General features: G+C 48.5%; 1 protein-coding gene across 2 annotated transcripts in view; it reads right to left on the minus strand.

Annotated features, from left to right (window-relative positions):
* Positions 1-26,951, minus strand: part of phf24 (PHD finger protein 24) — a 155,455-nt gene that overhangs the window by 102,696 nt on the left and 25,808 nt on the right. Inside the window, 1 exon segment of one of the 2 annotated variants that reach the window (NM_001079022.1) lies at positions 15,769-16,026. The exons of the other annotated variant lie outside the window; for it this stretch is intronic. The gene's annotated coding sequence lies outside the window, so the exon portion shown is untranslated. 2 annotated transcript variants of the gene reach the window in all.

The raw sequence follows: 26,951 nt of genomic DNA on the forward strand, positions 1-26,951 counted from the left end.
AGGAGTAACATATAAAGCAATCAGTAACCGATACAGGAGGGGAAGAGAGCCCTGCCCAAAAGAGCTTACAATCTACAAGGAGTAACATATAAAGCAACCAATAACCGATACAAGAGGGGAAGAGAGCCCTGCCCAAAAGAGCTTACACTCTACAAGGAGTAACATATAAAGCAACCAATAACCGATACAAGAGGGGAAGATAGCCCTGCCCAAAAGAGCTTACACTCTACAAGGAGTAACATATAAAGCAATCAGTAACCGATACAAGAGGGGAAGGGAGCCCTGCCCAAAAGAGCTTACACTCTACAAGGAGTAACATATAAAGCAATCAGTAACCGATACAAGAGGGGAAGGGAGCCCTGCCCAAAAGAGCTTACACTCTACAAGGAGTAACATATAAAGCAATCAGTAACCGATACAAGAGGGGAAGAGAGCCCTGCCCAAAAGAGCTTACAATCTACAAGGAGTAACATATAAAGCAATCAGTAACCGATACAAGAGGGGAAGGGAGCCCTGCCCAAAAGAGCTTACACTCTACAAGGAGTAACATATACAGCAATCAGTAACCGATACAAGAGGTGAAGAGAGCCCTGCCCAAAAGAGCTTACAATCTACAAGGAGTAACATATAAAGCAATCAGTAACCGATACAGGAGGGGAAGAGAGCCCTGCCCAAAAGAGCTTACAATCTACAAGGAGTAACATATAAAGCAACCAATAACCGATACAAGAGGGGAAGAGAGCCCTGCCCAAAAGAGCTTACACTCTACAAGGAGTAACATATAAAGCAATCAGTAACCGATACAAGAGGGGAAGGGAGCCCTGCCCAAAAGAGCTTACACTCTACAAGGAGTAACATATAAAGCAATCAATAACCGATACAAGAGGGGAAGAGAGCCCTGCCCAAAAGAGCTTACAATCTACAAGGAGTAACATATAAAGCAATCGGTAACCGATACAAGAGGGGAAGAGAGCCCTGCCCAAAAGAGCTTACAACAGTAGGACAAGATGGAGACAGTAGGACAAGATGGAGACAGTAGGACAAGATGGAGACAGTAGGACAAGATGGAGACAGTAGGGCAAGATGGAGACAGTAGGGCAAGATGGAGACAGTAGGACAAGATGGAGACAGTAGGGCAAGATGGAGACAGTAGGACAAGATGGGGACAGTAGGGCAAGATGGAGACAGTAGGACAAGATGGGGACAGTAGGACAAGATGGAGACAGTAGGGCAAGATGGAGACAGTAGGGCAAGATGGAGACAGTAGGACAAGATGGAGACAGTAGGACAAGATGAAGACAGTAGGGCAAGATGGAGACAGCCCTGCCCAAAAGAGCTTACAATCTATGGGCTTTACATTAGGGATTCAGCCAAGATTTGGCCTTTTTCAGCTGGATTTGGTCGAGTCCTTAAAATCACGTGACATAAACAGGAAGTTGGACATTTTTCGCACGGCCCTCTTTAACCCTTCCATGTTTTAATTTACATATGTATTACGAAGCGGGATGCAATGAATCCAGGATTCGGTATTCGGGCAGGATTGGGGCTTTTTTGGACAGGGTTTGGCTTTGGTCGAATCCACGTTCCTGCCCGAACCGAACTAATCCTAATTAGTATAAATTAGCATATGCTAATTAGCATCAGCCAAACCCCAAAAACTGGGTTCGGTGCATCACGAAGGATTTAGGGTTCAGATTAGGTGTATCCCTACTTTACGTGGTATAAATATCCTGCTGGATTCTGTTCTGTACCAGCTTGATAAAAGCACCTAAAGGTAAAGGGTATTGTGTCCAGAAACCATTTCTTTCTATGTTTTTATACATATGGAGTGGGAGCTGCCATATTGGTTGTTATAGTGAGCATTGCATCACTGTATATCTCTCTATAGATATATATATATATATAAAGTTCCTGTTTAAGGTTGAGCACATTGTTGCTTATGGTTCTAACTAACAGATAGGTGTGATATAAAATCGCTTCAATATGGCAGAACACCAACGCCGCCTACACCCCAGCACCTGTTCCGCAGGATACGGCACCCGCGACGGCGCAGCAAGGTAGCAAAAAAGAAAAAAAAAAAGTATTCAGAAATTAACCCTTTAGTTACTGCTATTTCTCTTCCACTTATGGATTCAATCAGCCCAATGTTTTCTTTATAAGCATTTAGGTGCTGAAAAAAGATCCCACGCTATCTGTCTATTATACCTAAAACTGCCCCCCATACTCACTGTAACTGCCCCCCATACTCAGGGTGAGGCCTTACCAGGGGCCTATAAAGGGGCAAAATTATGTTTCACCCCTTGAGTCAATGCCCTTTTTATACAAGACAGCACTTTATTTGCTTTAGTAGCCACAGAATGACACTGCCTAGAGTTGCACAGCTTGTTATCCACAAATACCCCCAGATCCTTCTCAACTAAGAATGCCCCCGACACACTCCCACTCAGTGTATAAAGCACATTTATGTTATTTCAAGTACATACCCTTGCATTTATCAACAAGGAACCTCATTATTCAGTTTGCTGCTCAGTTCTCCTAATAAGTCAAATTGCTCTGCAAAGTGGCAGTATCCTGCATGGAACGTGTAGTTTAATTTAGTATGATCAGCAGAAGTTGTGACTGTACTTATAGTGCTCCCCCGGGGTCATTACTCAACAAATCCAAGCCAATATTCCTTTATTTAATCAGTAACCTTCTGTGTAGTACTGTATCCACATCTACGTATATCCCATCCACTGCCATCCCAGAGTCTAGGCTTCTCAGTTCCTCAAGAAGGCAATGAAATAAGTTTGACAAGATGGACTGCATATAAAGGCATGAAGCACAAACTCATAGTATTGTAATTTGCAATGTGTCCCTGTACTCCCTTGTTACCCCTTCCAAAAGCTTTCCTACCACTGATGTCAGACTAACAGGCCTATAGTTGTCAGGCTGAGAACGGGATCCCTTTTTGAATAACAGAACCACATTAGCGATTCACAAATCCTTTGGTTCCACGCCAGACCTCAAAGAATCTAGAAACATAAAGCAAAGTGGCTTGGCAATCGCAAAGCTCAGCTCTTTTTTCTTCCCTGGGGGGGAACCCTATTTGGTTTTGGACCTTTGTTTCACATGCGCTAGTTTCCTTTACATTCTCTCCTGCGTGACCCATGCATGAGTAGTTATATTATTAGAATTAACTCTATTAAGAAGAAAGACTTTATTATCTGGTTCCTCAGTGTAAACAGATGAGAAATAACAGTTTGGAATCTCTGCTTTTTCCCTGTTCTCGTCGACCAATTGACCTCCCTCTTATGTTCTTGTGTTCGGGGCAAATACTAAACCTTCATTCTTTATCAAGGAATCTGCTTTCTACCGGGTGTTTCTTGCTCCTTGTGATAGAATATAAAGTTTTTAATGAAGAATAAGGATCATGATTCTCATACCAGGAAAGAGATGCACACCAGACTGCTCTAGAACTGCTCTAGAATAAAAGTTATTGGGACTTGTTGAGCAACGTCCTTCCTGCTCTCTACACCCCCTACCTGCCATGTGTCCTCCCCCTGTCTGTACAGCTGCCCATAAATAAAAGCTTTCCTATATTTGGGCACAATGTGGCACTGCCCTTACTGAGGAAGTTAATGACAAATATAGATAAATATGCGTTCTCTGCCCCCACGAGAATGGTAGATGGATCGCCCTCTGCAGGTCACAGCTGGCACAATTCCCTTTTGTGTTGCCTTGTAAAAATAACAACTGCCCTGGGTTGGTAAATGATGTCCTATTCTTGTTCCAGCCGCTGCCTGCAGAACTGGTTCAAAGGGAAATTGAAAGTGGGTTAAGTACATTCTATTCTGAGGGGGGGTTACACACTACTCCTGTGCTCAATCAGCCCTAACTCGCTATCCTCTGGTGAGGGGCAATTGTTCTAATATCTGATCATGCCAGATGCATCATAGCCAGTCAGGGTAGGACTGGGCCACCGGGACACCGGGAAAATATCCAGTGAGCCCCAGCCCTAGTGGGCCCCAACGGCCCAGACCCAACTCTGTTGCCACTTTCCCTTGTTAGCGATGTCCTCCCCTAAATCATTTCACATACGCGCATTCAGGGGAGGACATCAGGCAGGGCCCCTGCAGAGGATGCATCAGTGGAGGTACCTTGGGGGGTGTGGGGCCCCCAGGGCGGTCACCCCGGTGGGCCCTTCACCCCACTAGTCCGACCCTTAGCCAGTGCCAAATAATTGTATTCCCTTTAGATACATGTACAGTTATGTGCATAATGTTGTAGCAGAGGTTGAAAAAGGAACCTTCTTTTTTCTTTTCTCACGGGACGGCCTTGGGTCCTACACTGGTGCATTTATTTTATGCCCCATTATATATTAATGTATAGTGAACCTATCTCCGTCATCCCCAATGAAAACAATCCCAACTTGGTCAGCCTGTTTTAATAGCTGAGCTCCTTTATCCCCTTTATTAATTTAGTTGCCTTTTTCTGTACTTTAGTTGTATAATGTGCATACTATATACTTACATTGGTGTAAGGGCTAATAAGTGACAGACTATACAGACATATTAGGGCACCTACAAACACCCCCCCAAGTGTCATTGTCCTATATAATTGATAAAGCACTATATTATGTAACAAGATACATAACCATTACCTATTCCCGCACTGGCCCAGTCAGCACACTCCAATAACCAATGGCCCATGAAGGGTCTTGGGAAATGTGTTTGGGCAGCAGCTGGCAAGTCACGGGTTAAGCTTTGGAAATTGGGCCCCCGGGGGCACACTCCGCACTCTGAGAACCTTATTCAACAGAAAACTAGAAGGGAGTAAATTATCTTCCATTTTCAGTGTGCGCAGCAGAACGCTCCGCTGGCTTCATGTGCCGCAGGCTCCGAGATTTCCTAAGGTTCTTCCACCGCTGACGTCAAGCGACTTTCCCTCGACTCTGGGAAACAATTCAGCGAAATTGAATTCTCTTACAAGGGGACCAAGTGCTGATCCAGAAGATCCCTTATATGAGAGAGACTCGGGCGACGTGCACAGAATGGAGCTCATTTCATGGTGGATTGGCTGCTCCATAGCCGAGAGCAACTCATTTGCTTCTAAATACAAGAGACGGGTTTGTACATAGAGAACTCCCATAAGCCTCTCCTCATATTCACTGTGGCCCCATGTACAAACCTATACCATTTGGCACTATATCTACCTGCGGAGAGGGAGTTGGGTTCTCTAGTGGCCCTAGGAGACCCAGTCCAACACTGCCCAGGAGAGATTAATGGTGGCCATACACCAGGGGTCCTCAAACTTCTGACCCAAGGGGCTGGATCAAGGGCCCCTCAGACTGTTGGGGGGCCAGACCACCATCACCATTGATGCCCCCGGGGGGTGCTGGTGAATTAGCCCACATCCTCTTTCACATCCCGCCCACCTCCGCCGCCATCAAACCAGACTGTACCAGACTGTACCAGACTGTTCACATTCCCTCCCAACTCCTCCCTCCCGGTGCTACATTCATTAACGATTAAGTCCTACCTGTACCAGTTCCAGGGTCGGACTGGGCCGCCGGGACACCGGGAAAAATCCCGGTGGGTCCCGGCCCTAGTGGGCCCCAGCCCCTGGTGCGGGAGCCCCGGTGGGCCCTGCACCCCCCAGTCCAACCCTGACCAGTTCCCCCCAGTCTGCAGTCGGTCCTCCATCTCAGCTCCCCTGTGCCGCTCCCCGCCGAGTCCTCTCTCTCCACTGCCAGGTGGGAGGACACAGCGGGGGGCCGGGTAAATTCCTCTGGGGGGCCGTAGTTTGGGGACCGCTGCCATAGGCCATAGGCAGTTTGGCTCTAGAGCCAATCTCATTGAATGGGATAGGAAAAGTCAGACCGAGGACCATGTCAATGAGCTGATCCCCGATCCAACAAGAAATCAAGCTTGTCTAATCGACATCTGCCCATCTTGCCCAAAAGGCAAAAAGTTTGACACGCGGCTTCCGAGTAACTTTTTTGACGTGACCGCGACTTTTTTTTGGAAGAGACAGCAACTTTTTTGACTGCCTGTGACTTATTTGACACAACCGCAACTTTTTACCCACTCAGCAAATATTGGTTGCAGTGAATTTTTGTGGCATGAAAAATTTCACCAATGGCAAATTGCAGAATTTTGCTGCAAATCCATGTCGGGAAATTCGCTCATTACTAGTCTATTCTGAAATGGATATGGGTCATGGGAAAACCTGTTTGTTACAAACCCATCAGTTAATAGAGCTTCCCCAGCAGAATCCTGCATTGTAATCTGTTTTTCCCATGGGGCTAGCCATATTCTTCATTTCCCAGGGTGCCACAGCCATGTGACCTGTGCTCTGATAAACTTCAGTCTCACTTTATTGCTGCGCTGCAAGTTGGAGTGATATCCCCCCCCCTCACCCCCAGCAGCCGATCAGCAGAACAATGGGAAGGGAGCAAGATAGCAGCTCCCAGTAGGTATCAGAATAGCACTCAATAGTAAGAAACCCAAGTCCGGCTTGGGACTCCTCCAGTTACATGGGAGTAGGAGAAACAATAGGTTAGCTGAAAGCAGTTCTACTGTGTAGCGCTGGCTGAAAGCTCAGACTCAGGCACACTTTACTGCTGCGCTGCAAGTTGGAGTGATATCCCCCCCCTCACCCCCAGCAGCCAATCAGCAGAACAATGGGAAGGGAGCAAGATAGCAGCTCCCAGTAGGTATCAGAATAGCACTCAATAGTAAGAAATCCAAGTCCGGCTTGGGACTCCTCCAGTTACATGGGAGTAGGAGAAACAATAGGTTAGCTGAAAGCAGTTCTAATGTGTAGCGCTGGCTGAAAGCTCAGACTCAGGCACACTTTACTGCTGCGCTGCAAGTTGGAGTGATATCCCCCCCCCTCACCCCCAGCAGCCGATCAGCAGAACAATGGGAAGGGAGCAAGATAGCAGCTCCCAGTAGGTATCAGAATAGCACTCAATAGTAAGAAACCCAAGTCCGGCTTGGGACTCCTCCAGTTACATGGGAGTAGGAGAAACAATAGGTTAGCTGAAAGCAGTTCTACTGTGTAGCGCTGGCTGAAAGCTCAGACTCAGGCACACTTTACTGCTGCGCTGCAAGTTGGAGTGATATCCCCCCCTCACCCCCAGCAGCCAATCAGCAGAACAATGGGAAGGGAGCAAGATAGCAGCTCCCAGTAGGTATCAGAATAGCACTCAATAGTAAGAAATCCAAGTCCGGCTTGGGACTCCTCCAGTTACATGGGAGTAGGAGAAACAATAGGTTAGCTGAAAGCAGTTCTAATGTGTAGCGCTGGCTGAAAGCTCAGACTCAGGCACACTTTACTGCTGCGCTGCAAGTTGGAGTGATATCCCCCCCCTCACCCCCAGCAGCCAATCAGCAGAACAATGGGAAGGGAGCAAGATAGCAGCTCCCAGTAGGTATCAGAATAGCACTCAATAGTAAGAAATCCAAGTCCGGCTTGGGACTCCTCCAGTTACATGGGAGTAGGAGAAACAATAGGTTAGCTGAAAGCAGTTCTAATGTGTAGCGCTGGCTGAAAGCTCAGACTCAGGCACACTTTACTGCTGCACTGCAAGTTGGAGTGATATCCCCCCCCTCACCCCCAGCAGCCAATCAGCAGAACAATGGGAAGGGAGCAAGATAGCAGCTCCCAGTAGGTATCAGAATAGCACTCAATAGTAAGAAATCCAAGTCCGGCTTGGGACTCCTCCAGTTACATGGGAGTAGGAGAAACAATAACCAAAACAAATATTAAATGGCAGAGGGAATTATTTGCTGTGTAACAGTGTCATTTAGAGATAAAAACCCCATAAATATCATGGCAGTGTCTCTTTAAGTTTGGAATTGGATTGCAGGTTGTTGGGGTGCATGAAGAAGAGTTTGGGGTCGAACCAATGAACTGAGCAGAGACAGAAGGAGAAGAACTAAGGGGAATGAAGGAGACAAGGGAGGCATAAATGCTGTGGGAAAGGCCATGATGAGAATCACAACTGAAAGGCAAACTTTGAGCTTATTTAGCGCAGATCTAATCTGTTATTCTCCTCGTTGCGTTCCGTCTCCCCCCATCAGTCAGAGCCTCGGCGCGGCCCATTGTGATCTGTTATTCCCAGCCTGTCACTCCTATTTATAGTGAGGAACCTCTGGCAGAGATAAACACGCCGGGGAATCCAATTAAGGGAGGCACATCTATGCGCTAAGGTGCGGGGGTGACACATCCCCCCAACACCCCCGGTACATCATTCACTATAGTCACTAACAGTCAGAACTGGGCCAGGCAGCACCTCCCGTTGTGCAAACACAGCAAAATACGTTCCTCGTATGGAAACCCGGGGAATCTTTGTCTTTTCCATCATAAAACCTCCTCATATTAAAGGAGAAGCAAAGGTATTAACGTACCAGACCCCCCCAGATTCAGATTCTTTTTTATAGGAGAAAAGATCCCCCCCATCTGCCTATAATCCCCTCTAATGTACGTGTACAGAGTAATCATGTCCCCTCGCAAGCGCCTCTTTTCCAGAGAAAACAACCCCAACCTCGACAGTCTCACCTCATAGTTTAACCCTTCCATCCCCTTTACCAGTTTAGTTGCACGTCTCTGCACTCTCTCCAGCTCATTAATATCCTTCTTAAGGACTGGAGCCCAAAACTGCCCCCCATACTCACTGTTACTGCCCCCCATACTCACTGTAACTGCCCCCCATACTCACTGTAACTGCCCCCCATACTCACTGTCACTGCCCCCCATACTCACTGTTACTGCCCCCCATACTCACTGTTACTGCCCCCCATACTCACTGTTACTGCCCCCCATACTCACTGTCACTGCCCCCCATACTCACTGTAACTGCCCCCCATACTCACTGTAACTGCCCCCCATACTCACTGTAACTGCCCCCCATACTCACTGTAACTGCCCCCCATACTCACTGTAACTGCCCCCCATACTCAGGGTGAGGCCTTACCAGGGACCTATAAAGGGGCAAAATTATGTTTCATCCCTTGAGTCAATTTTAGTAGCCACAGAATTACACTGCCTAGAGTTGCACAGCTTGTTATCCACAAACACCCCAAAATCATTCTTGGTTAAATGGGTTGTTCACCTAAAAATTAACTTTTAATATGACATAGAGCTTGATATTCAGAGACAATTTCCATTTGGCTTTCACTTTTTAATTCCCTGTGGCTTTTTCACCATTTAGCAGCTCTGCGGAGTGGAATTTCAGCATCTACCTGTTGCTAGAGTCCAAATTACCCTAGGAACCAGGCAGTGGGGTTTGACTGAGAGACTGGAAAATGTCTCTCATTTGAAAGCTTTAAAGAGAAGAAAAAGGCAAATAATTCAACAACTATAGGAAATAAGAAATGAAGACCAATTAAAAATGTGAACCGCTCCTTTAAAGAGGCCCCCACCACAGCACAAAGTGCATAACAATGCATTTATTCCCACTGAACCTCATTTGCCAGTCCATGCCATGTACGCTACCCAAAGGGAGCAGTTAGTGCCAGGGTCGGACTGGGCTGCCGGGAAAAATCCTGGTGGGCCCTGGCAGCCCAGACCTGACCCTTGCCGGCGCTCCCCCTCCCGAACGTTCCTCCCCTGAGGGTGGGGGCCCTGCGAGGGGGGTTAAGGGGGCCCCTACGGAGGGGGGGATTTGAGGACGCGCCCGGCTGAGTGCACCTGCAGGGCCCCTGGGATGGGAGCCCCGGTGGGCCCTTCACAGCCCAGTCCGACCCTGGTTAGTGCTCGGCCCGGACAGGCTTTAGGCCCAGGGCTCCCCTGCACTACAGTAGGTGCCCCCTGCTAGTTGGCACATATGCCTGGTACAGACAAGGAGTACGGACAAACTGGCTGCGCTCGTGCCTCCGCGTTGCTGTTCCATGTTCTTCCCACGGGCAGCGAGCATCAGAGCTGTATCTACAACGTGTCACGCCGAGTGCAATTTGTTTTCAGACACAGAGGAGGTACAAGGGTGCTCATATTACAGCAGCTTTTAATCAAGGGCCCTCCATGTGAATTATAGCAATAATATCCCACTGAGCTATTTCCTCTGCACTTTACAAGGAGCTCAGATATCAACATTCCCCACTCCTTTCATGCACTCAGCCGTCTCAGCCTTTGTTCTGTTCTATAGAAGGTTCCGCTTGCTGGCATGGTGCTCCTACCTTGGGCTGAACGTCAGAGACTCCACCGAGCATGCTGGGATGTCATTCATATCTCGTGACTACCAAGGTACTCCTTAAACAAATGCAGGTACTAGTGTGTAGCAGACCATTGCCACCTTGGTAGCCATTGCATTCAATTAACCTGGGCCTATGTGCAGTAACCACCAAAGAGGTCCTGCTCACTAGCCCTTCCTAAAATAGTCCTACAAACCTCTTGTCTAATAAGGGCCTTAAGCATCTGTTTGGAAGTAAATCCTAATCCCAGGGGAGAAGTAAGGACTTGTCCATCCATTGGACTTTAGGCATTCATGTTATTCTGGGCAACTGGATTTCCATGTTGGTCTAGTGAAGCTTCTAACCACACATTTTATAGGGGTCACCCATAATATCAGTAGTGTCCAAGGAGGTACAGGTATGCCCAATGTGAGTAGCAATGAGTTGAAGGCGGCAGCATATGGCCATGGTCAGAGCAAACACTCTCTCAAGGTTTAGGTGCATCATGATGGGGTTTTGTGGTCCAATCAAAAGGAAGGAGAAGAAGAAGCAGCAGGGAAGCCATGGAACCTATGAGAAGACTTCCTGTACCTTCTAGAACCTCATGTAAGCCCAACTTATACACCATAACCCATTATACCTTGAGAATGAACATTTTGTCTGCTTATAGGCGGATTTTCTCTGTTCGGCTCTTCGGCGCACACAAAGTAAGTCCACCTGGAGTCAGTTTGGGTCGGAACTGTTTGATTTAGTTTAATGCCAACCTTGGATTAACAGCTAATGTGAAAACCCTCCCCCCCCCCCCCCCCCCCCCCGGGTACTGTAAGGCCCAGGATCCCCCTGTGGTGCTAATAAGAGCAGCCCAACTTGGTCAGAAATAGTTCATCATAAAAAATGTCCCCCCTGGGCGGTGCCGCCGCCTTGTTAGAGGAGAGAGTGGCTGAGTCTCACAAAGTCACGGGTATTTTTAGAGAGGAGAGAGAAGGAGACCAGTGACCCAGATTTAAAGAAAAGAAAAGATTTACTTTATCCGCCGTTACCCAAACTGCCAGCCAGAGGGACAAAGAATAATTGCACACAGCAAGCCCCCCCAACCCCAACTACAATGGGGCCTGCAGAAACTCTATATATCACTGTAGGAGTTTGTTTGCTCTGGGAGAGAGTTCATAATAAGAAAGTCCATTGGGCCCATTGAGCTTTGCCAGTAGCCCCAGTGCCCAACCCCTGCCTGTATGGCCCTACACAAGGTTGGAAAGAGATATTGGCCCATTATGTTTAGTCTAAAGAACCTGCTGTCCAACAATATTTCCCTGCTCCAGTTACATCAGTTCCAAAATGCAGCACTGGTGGGTGCAAGGCCATAGGGCAGGGGGTAAGTACAGGGGGTAAGTATGGGGCTACATTGCGGCCTGTGCCTTTTGGTGCTCAGGCGCTTCAATAATGGGCAAGTCAGGGGGCGGGAGGGGGGTTTTCACCCCGTCAGTATTTTTTAGCGGCCTTGCTGGTAAAATACCAGCCAAGGCCAGGGCAAGTATTATAAATTTACCGGCAATGTACTTGCCAGTATATTTGTAATAACCAATCCTCTGGCCCTGCCCCAGTCCTCCTCTGAAACACCCCCCACCCGCCTCCACTCTGCCTCTGAAACACCCCCTCCCACCCCCACTCCACATCTGGGACCATTGCTGGGATCTCTTGGCCTCTCCCCACTTAGCTGTGGCCGGTAATGTCACAACTCCACCCCCATCACATAATGACCCCGCCCCTCACATCAATGACCCACCCTCTCATAGACACACCCCCATCCTGGCCAGCATTAAAAGCTACAGAAGGTGCCAACCCTACACCCAGTAAATGACCCCCACTGTGTCTGAGGCCACATTGTTTTTAATGCAAGCTGTAACCCTTTACATATCACTATACTACAACTCACAGCATGGGGGGTAGAGGTTGTAGTTCAACAAGAGCTTACTGTTGCAGCTCCTTCCACTAAAGAAATAAACCTGCAAGCCCCTGCGTCGCTGCCATTATTCGCCATGATCAGTGGGCCAGAAAGCAATGAATCCGACTCTCAGGGAGGCACTTGACCTCGGCTCTCAGTATGAATGGAAAACCCTCCAGAAATCTATCTGCGCTATTTACCCGGGCAGAGGAAGGCAATGGAGGAAATCAAGTTGCATTAGGAGTAATTTATGGCTCTGTGGCCTTCGTGCTAACGCTGCTCCAGCAGATGCCCGGCCTTAATGGGTTCCTGTAATAACAAAGGGCAAGCGAACCCGCAGCCATTAGGAGGCCTCGCTAATGCAAATCCCAGGGTCTAATGTAGAAAAACGCTAATGGTGATTTATGGGCGATTTCTGCAGCCACTGGGCCTGGCATGGGTCAGCCTTACTTACATGTAATATAATGTGCATTAGAGCTTCAGCTCACTCAGCCTGGAGCGTAGGGGGTCTCACTGGGGGGGGGGGTTATATTGTTATATTGTAAGGAGCCAAGTGCCCTATGGAATCTCCCATCATTACCTGGGCTGCCCTCAATGGAGGTAAAGTATGTCAGGGGATGCTGGGAGCTGGTACAGGGGACATTCTCTGCTACTGTCGGGCCCCGCGGGGTCCTAGGGATATCAGGGGTGTCTCACCTTTTAGTTAACTTTCAGTATGTTATAGATTGACTGATTTCATTTTTTATTTCATATAATTTTTGAATTATTTGCCTTCCTCTTCTGCTCCTTTCAGCTTTCAAATGGGGGTCAGTGACCCCGGCAGCCAAACCCTATTGCTCTGTGAGGCTCCAGTTTTATTGTTACTGTTACTTCTTATTATTTATCTTTCTATGCAGCCCCTCTCCTATTCATTTTCCAGTCTTTCATTGAAACCACTGCCTGGTTGCTAGGGTAATTTGGACCCTAGCAACAGATACATGCTAAAACTCCAAACTGTAGAGCTGCTGAACAAAAAGATAAATCATTAAAAAAACACAAAAAATAAAAATTGAGGACCAATTGCAAATCTGTCAACTGCTTTGAGTAGTTGCCCTCTAGTCTGTGCTCTGTGCTATGGGGAGCGGCGCTGAACTCTAACCCCCACTGAACCAATACGCCCTGGGAATGAAAGGGCACTGCAGCAGAATTAATGTAATGCCAGTTAATGGGGCTTATCAGATCCTATTGTGCAAGGGGGGTAACGCAATGGGCATCAGGCCCGGGGGCCGCTTAGCGTACGGAGCCAGTGTAACATGAATGTAACATCAGTATGATGGACACAGTGCTATTCCCACACAATGCTACGATGGGCAGTGGGAAAGGCAGGCAGGGATGGGCAAAGGGAAAGGCTGGCAGGGTACTGGGTACATGGGCAGAGGGATGGGCAAATGGAAAGGCTGGCAGGGTACTGGGTACATAGGCAGAGGGATGGGCAGTGGGAAAGGCTGGCAGGGTACTGGGTACATGGGCAGAGGGATGGGCAGTGGGAAAGGCTGGCAGGGTACTGGGTACATGGGCAGAGGGATGGGCAGTGGGAAAGGCTGGCAGGGTACTGGGTACATGGGCAGAGGGATGGGCAGAGGGAAAGGCTGGCAGGGTACTGGGTACATGGGCAGAGGGATGGGCAGTGGGAAAGGCTGGCAGGGTACTGCGTACATGGGCAGAGGGATGGGCAGTGGGAAAGGCTGGCAGGGTACTGGGTACATGGGCAGAGGGATGGGCAGTGGGAAAGGCTGGCAGGGTACTGCATACATGGGCAGAAAGATGGGCAGAGGGAAAGGCTGGCAGGGTACTGGGTACATGGGAAAATTCAATTTTCTATGCAGTGAGACTTGGCTTTTCTGAGGTGTGAAAATTGGCACAGTGTGAATTTCCACACCAGGAATTATCATCGCAATACGGCAAGTTATACCCTTGGGATGAATCTGGGGCTCGGGCAGTGCCGTCTCTAATGTCCTATCAAGGAAATATAAAGCCCCTAACGCAAACCCAAGCCATTGCCTCTGTTTGTCTCTGAACTGCAAATCTCAGCAGCTTTCACCATCAGAGGGATTTGTAGTTGGCACTTGGAACAAACTGGCAGGTTCTGGGGCAGTAACGGGTCCAATTAAGCAATAAAGACATGCGCGGTTGGAACATAATGGCAGAACCAGCTGATACAGTTGTATCCGCCATCAACAGCTGTGCCCAAGAGCCTGAGTCAGGAACAGACTCACTGCCCAGTGTCTGCCAGCGGGTTCAACCACTGCACTTGGCTGATCAGATTCATGTACCACTACGTTCCTATGTCACTGCATCTGCAGCCCGACCCCTGCAGCAAGGAAAAAACTGAAATATTTACCCTTAATGAGATGGGAGAGAGAAGTTGCAGCTCTCAAGTCAAGAGTTGTCAAGTCAAACAGTGGGGATCCTCAATACTCCATTAGAAGCACCCTTGGGTGCTGTTTCCTATCTGTCTCATCTTAAATCAACCCATGATCCTTCGGACACCTTCAAACTGATCCTCCCCCAACAACTGCAGGTCTGACCACCCTCTTATGGCAGCAAAATCTTGACTTAAATTGACCCATGATCTTTCACATGTTATCAAACTAATTCCCCTCAACAACTACATGTCTGACCACCCTCAAACCTCTTACAGTACCAAAAAATATTGATGTAAATCAACCTATGATCCTTCAGATGTCATCAAACGAATCCCCACCACCACTAAAAATAACTGCAGGTCCAACCACACATGGACCTCCTATGGTTACAAGAAATCTTGATGTAAATTAACCTATGATCCTTCAGATATCATCAAACAAATCCCCCCTCCCCATCACCACCATTAAAAACAGCTGCAAGTCCAACCACACTTGGACCTCCTATGGTACCAAGAAATCTTGATGTAAATCAACCTATGATCCTTCAGATGTCAATAAGTGAATCCCCCACTCAACAACTGCAGGTCCCACCACCCTCAGACCTCCCACAGTAGCCAGAATTCTTGACATAAATCAAACCATGATCCTTCAGATGTCATTCATCCAATCCCCCAACAATAACTCCAGGTTCCTCCACCCTCAGACACCTTCCCAGTTTCAGACTTTTCTGCATTCTGAGAATTTTCTCAATAAATACTTACAACCAATCTGGGATACATTATTACATGGAGAGCCAGGGGGGTTGAGATGATGTAAATGGCAGGATATAAAGTAATTTATGGGGCACCTCCTGACATTTATAGGCATTATCCAGAAACCCAATAACCTTTTCATGAGATCCTTAGAATAAACTAATCTGCATGGTTGAGGAGGCAACGGCATCTTGCTGTGACTTCTCCCAAGCTGGATTCAATCAATAAGAAAAACTTATCTCGCCATTAATCCCCAGATTTCCCTTTAGACTGTAATGGAGTTGGCAGAAGACAAAGCACAGACTGGTTTCCTTAGCAATCGCATCTGCCCCATTGGGTAAAATCAGAAGTTCTGGTCCCTCAGAGGGAAATCACTGCCCTATAAGTAATATCTTTCTCTGAACAACAAGAAGTTGAGACTTTCCCCCGGGGCAAACAAACAATAAATAACATTGTACCAAAACTTCCAGGGAGTACTTGGCTCTCGGTGAAGGTCAGGTTGGTCTCCTTACCCTTGGTGAGTTCGCTGAGTGTCTCTAACCGGAGGGTTTAATTAATCCAGGCTGCCTTTAGCCACTGCCATTGGATTGTCCTCTTCAAGAAGTAACCCAGTCCCCAGAAGGTGCCTTCAGTCCATCTTCCTTATGGCTCAACTGCTGCTCTCCGACAGAGACAAGCCAAGTGCTTGGGAAGGAGGGGTGAGTGTGTTTGGGGAGGGGTGGTCTAGGTGTCCGAGAGGGAGAGTCGGAGCTGCTAATGCTCTATAGATGGATAGCTGTGTGGGCAATGCAGCACAAGGGCTGCTGATACTGTTTGATCTGCCTCCTGGGAGAAGATGCTGCTCTACGCCTGCCTCGGTGCAGCTACCAACGGCTGATCATTCCCTTATGCAGACTGAATTTTAACCCCCTTTTTTTAAGCAAATGAGTCTACAGTGCTCTGCACGGATATGATTTACACTCCCTTCAGCTGTAAAGGGTGGGGGGGTTAATCCTGCTGACGTGAGCTGGAAAATACCAATAAAACCTCCCTATCACCCCCCCTAAAGCTTCCAGTCACTCAGAGTGCCCCTCCTATTCCCTTTCCACCCCTTCTCCCTACCTCCCTTCTCTCCTTGTGGCTGGATGTGTTGAGTTGCTCAGTCAGTAGCTGCAGTCTCGCTACTACGAGGGCAGTCGGTGCGTCTGAATAATGGCTGATTTGGCTCTGTGGGTCTGTGTTTCTCTCTCATGTGAATGGAACTGTGGGTGATGGAAGGGCACAAGGGGTATTTATTTGGGCAATGCATAGAACATGGGGTTGTTGCCTTCAGAAAATCCCAATTTCCTTCCTATTATGAGCTGGAAAGTCTTCAGCACCACGGAGAGAGGCAAGAACTCAATGGCCGATTCCTCTCGCTCGTAGCCTCTGCCTCCCCATAACCCTTTCTCTGCCAGTAAGACTGCTGTCTGTATGGAGAAAGGAGCAGAGCAGACACCACAAGCCCAATAATTAGCAGAAATTGGATGCAGTATAGGACTTTCTTGTGTCTCTGGATAGGGGCTGTAGCTGTGGTACTGTGTGTAGAGTAATGGAAGCCGGAGTCAGGGAAATGGACTGTACCTGTGGGATTAGAGATGGTGTCAGGGAAAGAGGGACATAGTAAGGGGAGATAGATGAGCAAGTCTAAGTATTACTGCCTGATGCCCACATCGACTGCCCCAATACCCTCCCTGCCCTTCTCGGCACACCACGTCCTATGCACATTGCGGTATCACCACTGGGATTGCACCCTCTCCAACATTGAGCTCTAGGCACATACTATAAAGCCTACATCTAGTTCCGACCCTGAAGGCAAATTGGTCAGGGCAAATAGCTGTACGATTGTGTGAAGGAAAGGTGTGTAATGGTGGGATAGCACCCATGCCTCTTTCACATGACACAAGTTCCTACCCCTTCTGCAGTCCCCATGCCTCTCTCACCTGCCCGTCTCTAGCCCCCCTGCAGCCCTCCTGCCCCATGCCTTTCTTACCTGCCCTTGACCCCTTCCCTCTCTGAAGCCCCCCTGCCCTATGCCTCTTTCACCTGAAACAGGTTCCTACCCCCTCTGCAGTCCCCATGCCTCTCTCACCTGCCCCCAGTCCCTACCCCCTCTGCAGTCCCCATGCCTCTCTCACCTGCCCCCAGTTCCTACCCCTTCTGCAGTCCCCATGCCTCTCTCACCTGCCCCCAGTTACTACCCCCTCTGCAGTCCCCATGCCTCTCTCACCTGCCCCCAGTCCCTACCCCCTCTGCAGTCCCCATGCCTCTCTCACCTGCCCCCAGTCCCTACCCCCTCTGCAGTCCCCATGCCTCTCTCACCTGCCCCCAGTTCCTACCCCTTCTGCAGTCCCCATGCCTCTCTCACCTGCCCCCAGTTACTTCCCCCTCTGCAGTCCCCATGCCTCTCTCACCTGCCCCCAGTTACTTCCCCCTCTGCAGTCCCCATGCCTCTCTCACCTGCCCCCAGTCCCTACCCCCTCTGCAGTCCCCATGCCTCTCTCACCTGCCCCCAGTCCCTACCCTCTCTGCAGTCCCCATGCCTCTCTCACCTGCCCCCAGTTCCTACCCCTTCTGCAGTCCCCATGCCTCTCTCACCTGCCCCCAGTTACTACCCCCTCTGCAGTCCCCATGCCTCTCTCACCTGCCCCCAGTTACTACCCCTTCTGCAGTCCCCATGCCTCTCTCACCTGCCCCCAGTTACTACCCCTTCTGCAGTCCCCATGCCTCTCTCACCTGCCCCCAGTTACTACCCCTTCTGCAGTCCCCATGCCTCTCTCACCTGCCCCCAGTTACTACCCCTTCTGCAGTCCCCATGCCTCTCTCACCTGCCCCCAGTTACTTCCCCCTCTGCAGTCCCCATGCCTCTCTCACCTGCCCCCAGTTACTACCCCTTCTGCAGTCCCCATGCCTCTCTCACCTGCCCCCTGTCCCTAGCCCCCCTGCAGTCCTCCTGCCCCATGCCTCTCTCACCTGCCGTCTCTAGCCCCCCTGCAGCCCTCCTGCCCCATGCCTTTCTTACCTGCCCTTGACCCCTTCCCTCTCTGAAGCCCCCCTGCCCTATGCCTCTTTCACCTGAAACAGGTTCCTACCCCCTCTGCAGTCCCCATGCCTCTCTCACCTGCCCCCAGTTCCTACCCCTTCTGCAGTCCCCATGCCTCTCTCACCTGCCCCCAGTTACTACCCCCTCTGCAGTCCCCATGCCTCTCTCACCTGCCCCCAGTTACTACCCCCTCTGCAGTCCCCATGCCTCTCTCACCTGCCCCCAGTTCCTACCCCTTCTGCAGTCCCCATGCCTCTCTCACCTGCCCCCAGTTACTACCCCCTCTGCAGTCCCCATGCCTCTCTCACCTGCCCCCAGTTACTACCCCCTCTGCAGTCCCCATGCCTCTCTCACCTGCCCCCAGTCCCTACCCCCTCTGCAGTCCCCATGCCTCTCTCACCTGCCCCCAGTCCCTACTCCCTCTGCAGCCCCTTTGCCCCCATGCTTCTCTCACCTGCCCCAGCCCATATCCCCTCTGCAGATTGTAGTTTCATAGTACTTATGAGCAGAATCCTCTCACAATCACAAAGCTGTTGTCTCTCAATAAAATCACATTATTTCTTTCTGACACTTCCGGGACAGACACGGTGGGGAAAAGGAGGGGGTTTGTTCTGTGTTTATTTGTGAAAGTGAGAAGCTTTGTACAGAGCATTGGAAGCCACAGGGAGGGCATTCTAAGCAGTAACATTCAGAGCCACGGGCAGATCTCTGTTCCCCGCCTGATAACCTTAATCTTCCAAGGGTAAGAACTGGGGTCAGATCTCCCTGATGTTCTTGAAAGCCCAAGGAGTATATTTATTAAAGTATGAAAAACAAGTTTCATTTGTCTATAATCATGCAATTTGGTAAGAAAAAAAAGAATTGGTTTTCAAATTGGGACTCAAAGCCAAAATATTTGAAAATCATTGCGCTACACCATTGTTAGTGTTGCACAAAGCCATCCACGGTGCAGTTTTCAGTACCACAGAGAACTCCTTGATAATGACTCAGTACCACAGACAGCCCCTTGGTATGTCTCAGTACCACACACAGCTCCTTGGTATGTCTCAGTACCACACACAGCTCCTTGGTATGTCTCAGTACCACACACAGCTCCTTGGTATGTCTCAGTACCACACACAGCTCCTTGGTATGTCTCAGTACCACACACAGCTCCTTGGTATGTCTCAGTACCACACACAGCTCCTTGGTATGTCTCAGTACCACACACAGCTCCTTGGTATGTCTCAGTACCACACACAGCTCCTTGGTATGTCTCAGTACCACACACAGCTCCTTGGTATGTCTCAGTACCACACACAGCTCCTTGGTATGTCTCAGTACCACACACAGCTCCTTGGTATGTCTCAGTACCACACACAGCTCCTTGGTATGTCTCAGTACCACACACAGCTCCTTGGTATGTCTCAGTACCACAGACAGCTCCTTGGTATGTCTCAGTAACACACACAGCTCCTTGGTATGTCTCAGTACCACAGACAGCTCCTTGGTATGTCTCAGTACCACAGACAGCCCCTTGGTATGTCTCAGTACCACAGACAGCTCCTTGGTATGTCTCAGTACCACACACAGCTCCTTGGTATGTCTCAGTACCACAAACAGCTTCTTTGTATGTCTCAGTACAACACACAGCTCCTTGGTATGTCTCAGTACCACACACAGCTCCTTGGTATGTCTCAGTACCACACACAGCTCCTTGGTATGTCTCAGTACCACAGACAGCTCCTTGGTATGTCTCAGTACCACACACAGCTCCTTGGTATGTCTCAGTACCACAGACAGCTCCTTGGAAGGTGTCAGTACCACAAACAGCTCCTTTGTATGTCTCAGTACCACAGACAGCTCCTTGGTATGTCTCAGTACCACAGACAGCTCCTTGGTATGTCTCAGTACCACAGACAGCTCCTTGGTATGTCTCAGTACCACAGACAGCCCCTTGGCAGGCCTCAGTACCACACACAGCTCCTTGGTATGTCTCAGTACCACAGACAGCCCCTTGGCAGGCCTCAGTACCACACACAGCTCCTTGGTATGTCTCAGTACCACACACAGCTCCTTGGTATGTCTCAGTACCACACACAGCTCCTTGGTATGTCTCAGTACCACAGACAGCTCCTTGGTATGTCTCAGTACCACAGACAGCCCCTTGGCAGGCCTCAGTACCACAGAAAGCTCTCCTGGAAGTTCTCAGTACAATAGACAGCTCCTTGACAATGTCTCAGTACCACAGACAGTTCTTTGGAAGGTCTTAATACAGAGGAAAGCTCTCCTGGAAGTTCTCAGTACAATAGACGGCTCCTTGACAATGTCTCAGTATCACAGACATCTCCTTGGCAGGCCTTAGTACCCCAGAAAGCTCTCCTGGAAGTTCTCAGTACAATAGACAGCTCCTCGACAATGTCTCAGTATCAGGGACAGTTCCTTGGAAGGTCTTAGTACCGAGGAAAGCTCTCCTGGAAGTTCTCAGTACAATAGACAGCTCCTTGACAATCTCTCAGTATAACGGACAGTTCCTTGGAAGGTCTTATTACAGAGGAAAGCTCTCCTGGAAGTTCTCAGTACAATAGACAGCTCCTTGACAATGTCTCAGTATCATGGACAGTTCCTTGGAAGGTCTTAGTACCACTGAAAGCTCCTTGGCAGGTATCAGTACCACAGACATCTCCTTGGCCATTGTCAGTACCAAGGAAAGCTTTTTGAAAGATTTTAGTACCACACAGAGATCCTGGGAAGTTTTCAGTATCACGGACATCTCCTTGACAATGTCTCAGTACCACAGACAGCTCCTGTACAATGTCTTAGTACCACAGACAGCTCCTGTACAATGTCTTAGTACCACAGACAGTTCCTTGGAAGGTCACAGTACCATGGAAGCTCCTTGGCAGTTTTCAGTACCACGGAAAGCTCTTTGAAAGATTTCTGCACCACAGACAGCCCCTTGGATGTTCTCAGTGCCATGGACAGCTCATTGGCAGTTCTCAAGTTCTCAGTACCATGGATATTTTCTTGGTATTTTTCAGTACCACAGACAGCTCCTTGAAAGATTCAGGACCACACAAAGCTCCCTGGAAGTTCTCAGTACCACAGACAGTTCCTTGGAAGGTCTCAGTACCACAGACAGTTCCTTGGAAGGTCTCAGTACCACAGACAGTTCCTTGGAAGGTCTCAGTACCACAGACAGTTCCTTGGAAGGTCTCAGTACCACAGACAGTTCCTTGGAAGGTCTCAGTACCACAGACAGTTCCTTGGAAGTTCTCAGTACCACAGACAGTTCCTTGGAAGGTCTCAGTACCATGGAAAGCTCCCTGGAAGTTCTCAGTACCACGGAAAGCTCTTTGGCAGGTATCAGTACCACAGACAACTTGTTGACAGTTTTTAGTACCACAGACATCTCCTTTGAAGTTGTCAGTACCACATACAGCCCCTTGGCTGTGAAAGCTCCCTGGATGCTCTTTGTACCACAGTCAGCTCCATTACAATGGCAGGCTCCTTGGCAGGCCTCAGTACCATGGACAACTCCTTGGCCTGTATCAGTACTACAGACACCTCATTGACAGGTATCGGTACCAGAGACAACTCGTTGGCAGTTTTCAGTACCAACAACAGCTCCTTGGGTAGTATCAGTACCACAGACAGCTCCTTGGCAGTTTTCAGTACCAGAGACAGCGCCTTGACAATGTCTCAGTACCACAGACAGCTCCATGACAATGTCTCAGAACCACAGACAGCTCCATGACAATGTCTCAGAACCACAGACAGCTCATTGGCAGGCCTCAGTACCACAGACACTTCATTGGCTGGTACCAGTACCAGAGACAACTTGTTGGCAGTTTTCAGGCCCACAGACAGCTCCATGACAATGTCTCAGTACCACAGACAGCTCATTGGCAGGCCTCAGTACCACAGACAGCACATTGGCTGGTACCAGTACCAGAGACAACTTGTTGGCAGTTTTCAGTCCCACAGACAGCTCCATGGCAATGTCTCAGTACCACAGACAGCTCCATGACAATGTCTCAGAACCACAGACAGCTCCATGACAATGTCTCAGAACCACAGACAGCTCATTGGCAGGCCTCAGTACCACAGACACTTCATTGGCTGGTACCAGTACCAGAGACAACTTGTTGGCAGTTTTCAGGCCCACAGACAGCTCCATGACAATGTCTCAGTACCACAGACAGCTCCATGACAATGTCTCAGTACCACAGACAGCTCATTGGCAGGCCTCAGTACCACAGACAGCACATTGGCTGGTACCAGTACCAGAGACAACTTGTTGGCAGTTTTCAGTCCCACAGACAGCTCCATGACAATGTCTCAGAACCACAGACAGCTCCATGACAATGTCTCAGAACCACAGACAGCTCATTGGCAGGCCTCAGTACCACAGACACTTCATTGGCTGGTACCAGTACCAGAGACAACTTGTTGGCAGTTTTCAGGCCCACAGACAGCTCCATGACAATGTCTCAGTACCACAGACAGCTCATTGGCAGGCCTCAGTACCACAGACAGCACATTGGCTGGTACCAGTACCAGAGACAACTTGTTGGCAGTTTTCAGTCCCACAGACAGCTCCATGACAATGTCTCAGAACCACAGACAGCTCCATGACAATGTCTCAGAACCACAGACAGCTCCATGGCAGGTATCGGTACCAGGCAAGCATTTTATTATCATTGTTTCCTTATACTTGCCCTGCTAAGACAGGGGGTTGTATGGCTGGAACCCAACATGTTAATCATATTGTCCAATGTTTCCAAGCAACAAGCCATTAATGTCCAACTTATTACATCCGGTTTGATTAATAAGTCTCATTTCTTTCTTCGGTCTAAATTCTGTTACCTGTAAAAAAAAGAACCTTGAGTGCTCGTTTCTATCTCAACGGCGACTATTATGGTCTGTGAGACAGAGGCCAGTTACTGACATAGCACATGCAATTCATTCCAGGCCATTAGTCTCCCCCCTCGAGTGACACATTCACTTGATGAAAATGATTTCGAAGACGCACGCAGTTTTATTTAGCTTTTACCTAAGGTTCAGTTCAATCAGCAGGGCTACTTGTCACCCAGTAATGGCAGCAGTGACAGCACTTTGGCACAGACAGGGGCAACACCTATTGGACTTGGATGTTACTGTGTAATAGGAAGACAGGGGCCCATACCTTACTCCATATTTAAGGGATAATCAATGGTTGATCCCATGTTCATTGAGTCTGCAATACAGTTGTACAGCCCACCCAATGATGTCCCTACAACTAGCACTCCATCAACGCATTTCGCACGTCTGTAAAATCCATAGCAAGTATAGATTGCATCTCTTGGATGGACGACTATTATGTTGCATGAATTTTAGAGAGAGCTTTTTCAAACAACATAAACAAGACGAGAGCGGCGTTCTGCCCCGAGGCTCGCGCTCTAATGTACACAGGAGGCATCACTTACAGATGGAGAGATGCGGAATTAAGGCATCAGGCTTGACTGATCCCTCAGTTCTGTTCCCTGTGCTGCGGATATGAAATATTAATGCCCCGACCATTTACACGTTTTTGCTTGTGATTCAGAGACATTCGGGGGAGTTCTTGTTGGCTGCGCTGGCTTCACGTCGGCCAAATATAAGGATAGAGCTGGTTATCACAGTGTTGGGAAGAATAAAAAAGAAGAGAAGAAATAGGAGCCTCTATCTAGTCAAGATAAGGGGAAACCTTTTGGTAGCCATGGTTGTCTTCTTCCAGTAATATCCCACTATAACCAGTTAGAAGGGTCAGTAAATACACAGTAAAGGTGAATATGATTTAAAGGGACAGTGATGTTTGTTTATAACAGCGTCCCCAAACTACCGCCCCCTAGGGGAATTTACCCGGCCCCCGCTGCATCCCACCCCCTGGCAGTGGAGAGAGAGGACTCCTTGGGGAGCGGGATGGGAGAGGCAGGACGGACGGCAGACCAGGGGGGAACTGAAACAGGTAGGACTCAGCGTTAATGAACGTAGCGCCGGTGGGGTTGGGGGGGAATGCGACCAGTCTGGGCCACAGTTTGATGATGGTGATGACAACAGGGGGGGGGTGCGGTGGGGTTTGGGGTGGGAGTGGAATGCGACCCGTTTGGACCAGTCTGCCGATGGGGGTGGTCCAACAGTCTGAGGGGCCCTTGATACGGCCCCTTGGTTCAAAAGTTTGAGGACCCCTGGTTTATAAGATACGCCCCAAGCTGCCCACAGTACTTACCTGCTTTCTATCGCTACCTACCCACTCTACTTCCTGGTTCTGAGTTGAGCTCAGCTGTCTTTAAGGCAGGTTTGGACTGGGTTAGGGGAACACTGGGAAAAAACCCAATGGGCCCCAGTGCGTGTTGGCCCCGCAGGCCCAGGTCTACTCCCTGCCTGGAACTTCACCCAGACGCTAAAAGTCATGCAACACATGCGCAGGGGGTGCGGGGTCCATGACTGGGGTGGGGGCCCTTGGGGTTGCACTCTATTAGTAGTGACGAACAGGTCAGAAAATTTTAAACCCGAACCCACCCTACGCCCCCGGCATTCAGGTCAAAAGGCTCGTGGCTAGCCATTGGCTACAGACAAGCTCAGCTCTGTTTATGAACAGCTAGAGCCAATCATAGCTCTCTTGAAGAGGGAGGGGACTGTCGGTTATGCTGATTTATGGTTATGAGCCAAGGGGCGGGGACTGTAATGAAGGGGATCAGAGACTGGCTGATTTACCCCGTGCTCCCCAGAACTTGTCTTTAGCCAATGGCCAATATAGAACTCTGTCAGTCATCACCTCTTTGAAGAGTGCTGAGCTTCGGCTAATGTTATTGGCTCATTAACCAGAAGCCAGCCAATCACCGTCCCCCTTACAGAGAGCTGAGGTCAGTAGAGCAGGTAGGTGGGGGTAGAAAGCAGGTAAGTACTGCAGGCAGCTCTCTATCATTTATTTAATGACATAGTCTTGACATGAATTCTTCCTACAGTTGTGTTGCCTATAAGCTGAAAGGGTTAGTGACTGAGCCCCCCACGTGCCGAGCCTGTAATTACCCCACACCGGCCGCTGGCAGACTGCACGGGGTATTTCACTTTCCTTCCAGCCCATTGGGCAGAGTGAATGTGGCAGCTACGAGCCGCTGCAGGAAAAGGGCATAACAGAGAGTGTATTTCATCCTGATGCGGTTGCTATGGTTATGGGGATACATGAAACATATCAGTCGGCGTAAGGAAGGGTATCCCTTCCCTGGGATTTATTGGGGTAAGTAAAGGAATATATCCATCCTTATGCTCTGTATACTATTCTGTATACTATTCGCTATTCGCCAGCCAATTGGCTGCAGGGAAGCGACTTACTGCTTACTTATTGACCGATCAGTGATTGGTCAATTGCCTTTTTTGGCAAATTGGGAAAACCATGCAGGTAGTTTTGACCCGGACAGTTCTTCCGAAAACTGGGCTGTACTTGTCAGGGATGTTTACCCAGCAAACTTCAACTGCAACTCCCAGCATCACCAATATAAGAATAAGAAGAATAATACGTCCTCTATACATTAACTAGCAGCCCTTCTTATGCTCAGGACCCACCCAGGGGTCCTCTCTGGCCCCTGACTTTCTACCCTGCCCCCCCAGCATTTATAGTATTAAGTTGGGGTTCTACAGACAGTTTCTGTTCTGTTAACACTGCACCCCGTAAGGTTCCACCATTAAGGATACTGAATGCTGCTGGCTCCACCGACAAATGAACTTGCGCAGCTGCAGTTTTCATGGGTCTTTGATGAGCAGCACCAAAGGGGCCTTCCGGGCCCATTAAATAAATAACCTTCCTTTGCACCACTTACAACAGACTGCTGCACTACTGCCTCCTAGGGGCTTCTACACGTCTGTGCGGGTTATTGGGAAATTGTATCCTTATTGCAATACAGAGCATTTATACTGCTGATTTATAGACATTCTGCTCCACTGGAACCAGATCCTGTATGTGCTGTAGGGAAGGGAATCAGATCTATAGCAATCTATAGTATATACTGTATCTGCATACATACAATCTATAGTATATACTGTATCTGCATACATACAATCTATAGTATATACTGTATCTGCATACATATAATCTATAGTATATACTGTATCTGCATACATACAATCTATAGTATATACTGTATCTGCATACATACAATCTATAGTATATACTGTATCTGCATACATACAATCTATAGTATATACTGTATCTGCATACATATAATCTATAGTATATACTGTATCTGCATACATATAATCTATAGTATATACTGTATATGCATACATACAATCTATAGTATATACTGTATCTGCATACATACAATCTATAGTATATACTGTATCTGCATACATACAATCTATAGTATATACTGTATCTGCATACGTATAATCTATAGTATATACTGTATATGCATACATACAATCTATAGTATATACTGTATCTGCATACATACAATCTATAGTATATACTGTATCTGCATACATACAATCTATAGTATATACTGTATCTGCATACATACAATCTATAGTATATACTGTATCTGCATACATACAATCTATAGTATATACTGTATCTGCATACGTATAATCTATAGTATATACTGTGTCTGCATACATACAATCTATAGTATATAC

The sequence above is a fragment of the Xenopus tropicalis genome, chromosome 1 (genome assembly GCF_000004195.4).
Source record: "Xenopus tropicalis strain Nigerian chromosome 1, UCB_Xtro_10.0, whole genome shotgun sequence".
NCBI classification, from domain to species: Eukaryota; Metazoa; Chordata; class Amphibia; order Anura; family Pipidae; genus Xenopus; species Xenopus tropicalis.